At 49.0% G+C, this 7873-nt stretch overlaps 1 non-coding gene across 1 annotated transcript; it reads right to left on the bottom strand.

Annotated features, from left to right (window-relative positions):
- Positions 1 to 3530: 3530 nt before the first annotated feature.
- LOC115460809 lies at positions 3531 to 3671 on the bottom strand. Its single transcript, XR_003940587.1, has one exon. It is a non-coding gene; the product is annotated as a U4 spliceosomal RNA (small nuclear RNA).
- Positions 3672 to 7873: the final 4202 nt, after the last annotated feature.

The raw sequence follows: 7873 nt of genomic DNA, 5'->3' as shown, positions 1-7873 counted from the left end.
GGTTCTGGGGGACTAGAGAACTCAAGGTGAAGCTGAGTGGAAAAGGCATCAGTCTCCAGAGAAGGTCTCCTGTGTGGGGATAGTAGGAGTAGTCAAGTTCCAGAGGCAAGTCAGCAGAGTGCCATGACGTCTCCTGTGGCATTCTCACAGTATACTGCATAAGAGTGTTATGTAATATGTGGGTATCTATTGATGTGTGAATAAACAATCTTTAAAGCACTATCCAAACCCTTGATTTGCTACACTACCAGATCTACCTCTCCACACCAGAAATCTCAGCCGAAATCCAGGCCAAAGTATCAGCCTGCCTGTCTGACTTTGCTGCCTGGATGTCTCAGCGCCATCTGAAACTAAACATGACCAAAACTGAGCTTCTTATCTTTCCCCCTAAACCAACCTCTCCTCCTCCCCCATTCTCTATTTCTGTGGACAACACTCTCATCCTTCCTGTCTCATCAGCTCGTAACCTTGGGGTCATCTTCGACTCCTCCCTCTCCTTCTCTGCACATATTCAACAGACTGCTAAAACCTGTCATTTCTTTCTCTATAATATCAGCAAAATTCACCCTTTCCTTTCTGAGCACACTACCAGAACCCTCATCCACGCTCTTATCACCTCTCGCTTAGACTATTGCAACTTGCTTCTCACAGGTCTCCCACTTAGCCATCTCTTCTCTCCTCTTCAATCTGTTCAAAATTCTGCTGCACGACTAATATTCCGCCAGGGTCGTTACGCTCATATTAGCCCTCTCCTCAAGTCACTTCACTGGCTTCCTATCCATTTCCGCATACAGTTCAAACTCCTCTTATTGACCTATAAGTGCATTCACTCTGCAGCTCCTCAGTACCTCTCCACTCTCATCTCTCCCTACATTCCTCCCAAGGAAATCCGTTCACTGGGTAAATCTCTCTTATCTGCACCCTTCTCCTCCACTGCTAACTCCAGACTCCGTTCCTTTTATCTTGCTGCACATATGCCTGGAATAGACTTCCTGAGCCGGTACGTCAAGCTCCATCTCTGAGCGTCTTCAAATCTAAGCTAAAATCCCACCTTTTTGATGCTGCTTTTAACTCCTAACCCTTATTCACTTTTTCAGAACCCTTATTGAGCCTGCCATGAGTGGGAAAGCGCAGGGTACAAATAAAAAAAAAGAATAAAAAAATCCTCACTTTAATATTCCCTTGTCTCTTGTTTGTCCTGTTTGTCTGTCCTAATTAGATTGTAAGCTCTGTCGAGCAGGGACTGTCTCTTCATGTTCAAGTGTACAGTGCTGCGTACATCTAGTAGCGCTATAGAAATGATAAGTAGTAGTAGTAAATGGGCTATAAGCCCCCATTGCAGCCCATTGGTTTTCTTATATTGTGTTCTTGTGATGCCTCATATTGTGCAAAAACTGGAAATACAGTGAGACAGAATAATAGAATTCAGTAACATCCAAAACATATTTTTTTTATGTTTTAATCATCTTTATTAAAAGCAAAACATGTTGATTAATAAGCTTCATACAGATCAAGAATAAAACAGTAAACCATCCAACATGGCACAATAAAAAATGTTACTTTTACCTCAATAACCCTTTCCCTCCTGTACTCCCCTCCCTCCCTTTAAGCCCACCTGTTTCCACCCGCCAAAATAACATAACAGACGTACAGATCAGTAGGACTCAAAGCATTTCATATCAAATAAAGCCATAAACAACACAGATTATACCAAATTGTTAATCACACTTTGGTTTTGCCTTTGGGTTTAATAAGCAATACTATGTGCATGTAAGATCTAGATAAACAAATGTAAACAATCTATGTTTAAGGCATATGCTCTAAATATGTAATACTTGTTAGCAATAATGAAAGTGATGGAATATTCACATAGCAGGCAGACAATAGATTTATTTTCCACGGAAAATAATCAACTTTGTATATACTTGGTGACTAATATTGTGCTGCTTGATATTTTGTATTTTGGCGGGGTATTGTTTGCCTGCATAATAAAATCACACTTGCAAATATTTTTCTGACATGGCTTTAATTAACTGAAGCTACCATAACAGGCAGATATGGTTGTATAATTAACATTATAAGTTTATTTGTATTTGGGTAATGACTGAGAAAAATACTATTGAAAATTATATAACAAAGCACGAAGTTGACTTGGTTAACTTCTGCTGTATATCAACTGGTAGTAAATAATAGTAATAATATTAAGTGCATTTTTATAATATACTACTGCATTCTTTAAAATAGAACGAGCAAGTTCCCACAAACCATCTAGGCACAGATAAAAAAAAAAAAAGCTTTAAAGTCTGAATGTTAAGCACCTGATTCTCATAAAATGGTATCTGTTTTCATGGCCCATTACCAGGAGAAAAAAAAATCTCTGCAGAAATATAACACATGCTAGGTGCCCCTGTACCCAGCCCCTCCAAAGAGTAGTAACTCTAACTTATGAAAAGCTTCCTCTGCATACATGCCTATGCTACACAAGCTGGCATGTTTGAAAATTTAAGTGAGATTAAACAAAAAGCAAGGCGCAGTGCCCCCCCCGGGTGCACGGAGCCACCTATAACAAGGCGCCGTGCCCCGACAGGCATGTGCACCGGTGTGGGCGAGGTGCGAGCGAGGCTTGGCAGGCATGTTCACGCCGCCCAAGGGCACCCTGCTGGTAAGGGGAAGAGCTAAAAGGGGTTTAAAAGCCCCTGGGTGGAGCCTGGATGAACTGTTCAAGTGTCTGGGCACCAGCATGCAACTCATAGTAACATAGTAGATGACGGCAGAAAAAGACCTGCATGGTCCATCCAGTCTGCCTACTACTACTACCATTTCTATAGCGCTACAAGCCCAAGACAAACTCATATGTGTATACCTTACCTTGAATTTGTACCTGTCCTTTTCAGGGCACAGACCATATAAGTCTGCCCAGCAGTATTTCCCGCCTCCCAACCACCAGTCCCTCCTCCCATCACCGGCTCTGGTACAGACCGTATAAGTCTGCCCTCCCCTATCCTCTCCTCTTAATCACCACCCCCTATTCCCCCCACCTGCTCCGCTTCGTCTCTGCGCGCGGGCTTGCAGGCATTTTGGGCCACGCCCCGGCCTGTTCGTTTTTACGACACCTCAGATCCAGCCTTGTCAGCGGCGCTGCCAGCGCGCCCCTGTGACAGAGAGGTGAGTGAGTTTCTGAGTTTCGGCCTTGCTAAGGGAGCATGGTACCCTGTTGTTTGGGGAGTGGATCGGGTGCGAAACTGCCATATACTACACAAGTTATGTTTGTGCAGAGCTGCGTATGCCTTGTAGCGCATTAGAAATGCTAAATAGTAGTAAACATTTAAGTGACATTAAACAAAAATGCTGTTAACAAAATAATTTTGTTTTCAGTATATGGGGGTAAAACGAAAATAAATACTAAATAATTTCCTGGCTTTTCTTGATTTCAGGTTATGCTTATAACAATTTGATGAAGATCGATAACTAACAAAACGAAACAATCCAACTATACTAAATGTGATGCTATTTTTAAACAAAAACATCAGTCTCCGTAGAGACTGTCAAAAATTGCCAATGCCGACTATATTTCAAGTCGTCACGGCGGGGTATTGGGAAAAGTTTTCAATTAGCAATAATCGCGCCTCGGATAAACCTCATTGGCTACGATACTGCCACTGCGCAAAGCTATCGAAACTATCTTGCTCCTGTCATCCCCTGATACGGGAAACCTTTTCTAGTTAGGGTGAACTGTTCATAGGAATTTGCCCACTGCAAATTACTGATCGCTTAGACTAGAACCAGAGGACTAGCTCAGTCATTCTTTAAAAATCAAGGATTTTCGTAGAGGACGATGGATTCTCTCATCACTTCACACAGAAAAACAGCAAAGTACGCTGGGCTTTATTATGCTAATATTTTTAACGTCACCTTGAGTAAAGTAATGTGGTGGGCGGAGCGTCGAACTTGCTGTCAGGGTAGGCTCAGCTGGATAGAATTCATTGTTGTAAGTGTAGCTTAGATCGACCGTAGCCTGTTTGGTTTAGGAGGTGAAGCGCGCGTGTTTATTCCCTTTCTCTGTGCCCTGGATTTCTTATGTGCATTGTGATAGAAGGGAGCACCAAAACTGTGCAGATGCCGCGAGATGGAATTGAAGCGAACCAAAAGAGGGCGAGGGCTACAGTCCCAATTTAGGAATTTCACCCCACCCCCCCTCAAGTCGGCTGAGATGTGGCTGTACCCAGATCCCCAAATGGAACCGCTGGAACTCTCGGTTGGGGACTTGATTCTGTGTGTGGGATGGGTGTGTTTCTGGGTGTTCTACCATTCCTTTCCCTTGATGCTGTCCATTGCCGCCACCCCTCCCTCCCTCCCCACCCCCTTTTCTTTCTGTCCTTCCCCTGCTTCTTCACGGGTCTCCTTTTCTGCCATGATATTCTGTGCTTCTTATTCTAAAGATCTACACACTGTTGCTGGGTGTTGTTTATTGTTTATTTATTTATTTGAGGGGGGGGGGGGGTTCCAGGATTCTATTAGATTGTAAGCTCTTTGAGCAGGGACTGGCTTTCTTCTATGTTTGTGCAGCGCTGCGTATGCCTTGTAGCGCTAGGGTTACCATTTTGTGTCCTCTGAAAAAGAGGACACATGTCACGCCCCCTACCCCGCCCCCACCACGCCTCATGCCACGCCCCGCCCCTTCAGGTCGGGTTCCGCCCCTACTCCCCCCCCCCCCCGTCGCATAGTCCCCTCCCCCCATCACATACCCCCCCCTCACTATCTAGCCCTGGTGGTCTAGTAGTGTCTTCTCTTCGGGGCAGGAAAGAGCCCCCTCTTTCCTGCCCGGAGCGCTGCCTGCCCTTGCCTGCTGCATCCTCCTCGGTATGGCTGGGGATTCAAAATGGCCACCGAGAGTTGAAGCGGCCTCGCGAGAGTTCAACTCTCGGCGGCCATTTTGAATCCCCAGCCAGACCGAGAAGGATGATAGACAGGGGAGGCAGCGCTGCGGGCAGGAAAGAGGGGGCTCTTTCCTGCCCGGAAGACGTCACTAGACCACCAGGGAACATGGTAAGGAAGGGGAGGGGACGGGAGACCAGGTCACCAGACCCACGGCGCCGATCGCCCGCCCACCGCACGCACGCGCCTCCCCGCACCCGCGCTCACGTTTGTCCAGAAATCCGGACAAACGTGGGCGCGGGCAAAATCCGCCGGACGCCCCGGACATGCCCTCAAAAAGAGGACATGTCCGGGGAAATCCGGACGTATGGTAACCCTATGTAGCGCTATAGAAATGCTAAATAGTAGTAGTAGTAGTAGTAGTAATTCTTGCGAACTCTTCTGATCATGGACAAGTCATTTAACCCTCCGTTGCCTGAGGTACAAACTTAGCTTGTAAACCCGCCAGGGACAGCAAACTACTGGATATTTTTGCATTTCTGTGTATATTTGCACACATGGTGCATATGTGCCATTAATCGTTTATAATCTGTGCATAAATGTTAGCACCCACTTTATAGTAGGAAATACCCGCATAATGAAGTTTTACTCCCTGGATTGTACAATTTAGTCATGACCAGTGCTTTTTTTGTGCCGGTACGCAACGGTACGGCGTACCGGCACCTTTTTCTCCTCCTCCCCTCCCCTCCCATTATTTCCAGCGATTCTCCGCCTCTCTCCTGCCCTCCCATCGACGTGCAGCGATTTTTCCGTCCCTCCCCTGCCCTCACCTCTCCCATTTCCAGCCATTCTTCGTCCCCCAGCGTCCTCCTTCATTGCCTGCCAGCCAGCGTCGGAGTCAGAAGCGAACGGTGCAGGCAGCGATTGGCTGGCAGCGTCGTAGCTTCCCTCTGCAAGTCCCGCCTATGCCTAAACAGGAAGTTGTAGGCGGGACTTGCAGAGGGAAGCTACGATGCTGCCAGCCAATCGCTGCCTGCACCGTTCGCTTCTGCGTCCGACGCTGGCTGGCAGGCAGTGAAGGAGGACGCTGGGGGACAAAGAATCGCTGGATATGGGAAAGGTGAGGGCAGGGGAGGGACGGAAAAATCGCTGCACGTCGATGGGAGGGCAGGAGAGAGGCGGAGAATCACTGGAAATAATGGGAGGGAAGGGCAGGGGAGAGAGAATTGCTGGACATGGGAAGGGCAGGGGAGAGAGAATTGCTGGACATGGGATGGGAGGGAAGGGCAAGGGAGAGAGAATTGCTGGACATGGGAAGGGCAGGGGAGAGAGAATTGCTGGACATGGGAGGGAAGGGCAGGGCAAAGAGACTTGCTGGACATGGGATGGGATGGGAGGGAAGGGCAAGGGAGAGAGAATTGCTGGACATGGGAAGGGCAGGGGAGAGAGAATTGCAGGACATGGGATGGGAGAGAAGGGCAGGGGAGAGAGAATTGCTGGACATGGGATGGGAGGGAAGGGCAAGGGATAGAGAATTGCTGGACATGGGAAGGGCAGGGGAGAGAGAATTGCTGGACATGGGATGGGAGGGAAGGGCAAGAGAGAGAGAATTGCTGGACATGGGATGGGAGGGAAGGGCAAGGGAGAGAGAATTGCTGGACATGGGAAGGGCAGGGGAGAGAGAATTGCTGGACATGGGAAGGGCAGGGGAGAGAGAATTGCAGGACATGGGATGGGAGAGAAGGGCAGGGAGAGAGAATTGCTGGACATGGGATGGGAGGGAAGGGCAAGGGATAGAGAATTGCTGGACATGAGAAGGGCAGGGAAGAGAGAATTGCTGGACATGATATGGGAGGGAAGGGCAGGGGAGAGAGAATTGCTGGACATGGGATGGGAGGGAAGGGCAAGAGAGAGAGAATTGCTGGACATGGGATGGGAGGGAAGGGCAGGGGAGAGAATTGCTGGACATGGGATGAGAGGGAAGGGCAAGGGAGAGAGAATTGCTGGACATTGGAAGGGCAGGGGAGAGAGAATTGCTGGATATGGGATGGGAGGGAAGGGCAAGGGAGAGAGAATTGCTGGACATGGGATGGGAGGGAAGGGCAGGGGAGAGAGAATTGCTGGACATGGGAAGGGCAGGGGAGAGAGAATTACTGGACATGGGAAGGGCAGGGGAGAGAGAATGCTGGACATGCGATGGGAGGGAAGGGCAGGGGAGAGAGAATTGCTGGACATGGGAAGGGCAGGGGAGAGAGAATTGCTGGATATGGGATGGGAGGGAAGGGCAAGGGAGAGAGAATTGCTGGACATGGGATGGGAGAGAAGGGCAGGGGAGAGAGAATTGCTGGACATGGGATGGGAGGGAAGGGCAAGGGATAGAGAATTGCTGGACATGGGAAGGGCAGGGAAGAGAGAATTGCTGGACATGATATGGGAGGGAAGGGCAGGGGAGAGAGAATTGCTGGACATGCGATGGGAGGGAAGGGCAGGGGAGAGAGAATTGCTGGACATGGGAAGGGCAGGGGAGAGAGAATTGCTGGATATGGGATGGGAGGGAAGGGCAAGGGAGAGAGAATTGCTGGACATGGGATGGGAGGGAAGGGCAGGGGAGAGAGAATTGCTGGACATGGGAAGGGCAGGGGAGAGAGAATTACTGGACATGGGATGGGAGGGAAGGGCAAGGGAGAGAGGATTGCTGGACATGGGAAGGGCAGGGGAGAGAGAATTGCTGGACATGCGATGGGAGGGAAGGGCAGGGGAGAGAGAATTGCTGGACATGGGAAGGGCAGGGGAGAGAGAATTGCTGGATATGGGATGGGAGGGAAGGGCAAGGGAGAGAGAATTGCTGGACATGGGATGGGAGGGAAGGGCAGGGGAGAGAGAATTGCTGGACATGGGAAGGGCAGGGGAGAGAGAATTGCTGGACATGGGATGGGAGGGAAGGGCAAGAGAGAGAGAATTGCTGGACATGGGATGGGAGGGAAGGGCAGGGGAGAGA

The sequence above is a fragment of the Microcaecilia unicolor genome, chromosome 1 (assembly GCF_901765095.1).
Source record: "Microcaecilia unicolor chromosome 1, aMicUni1.1, whole genome shotgun sequence".
NCBI lineage: Eukaryota > Metazoa > Chordata > Amphibia > Gymnophiona > Siphonopidae > Microcaecilia > Microcaecilia unicolor.
The sequence above is the reverse complement of the archived record's forward strand: the minus strand, read 5'-3'. Positions and strand labels throughout refer to the sequence as shown.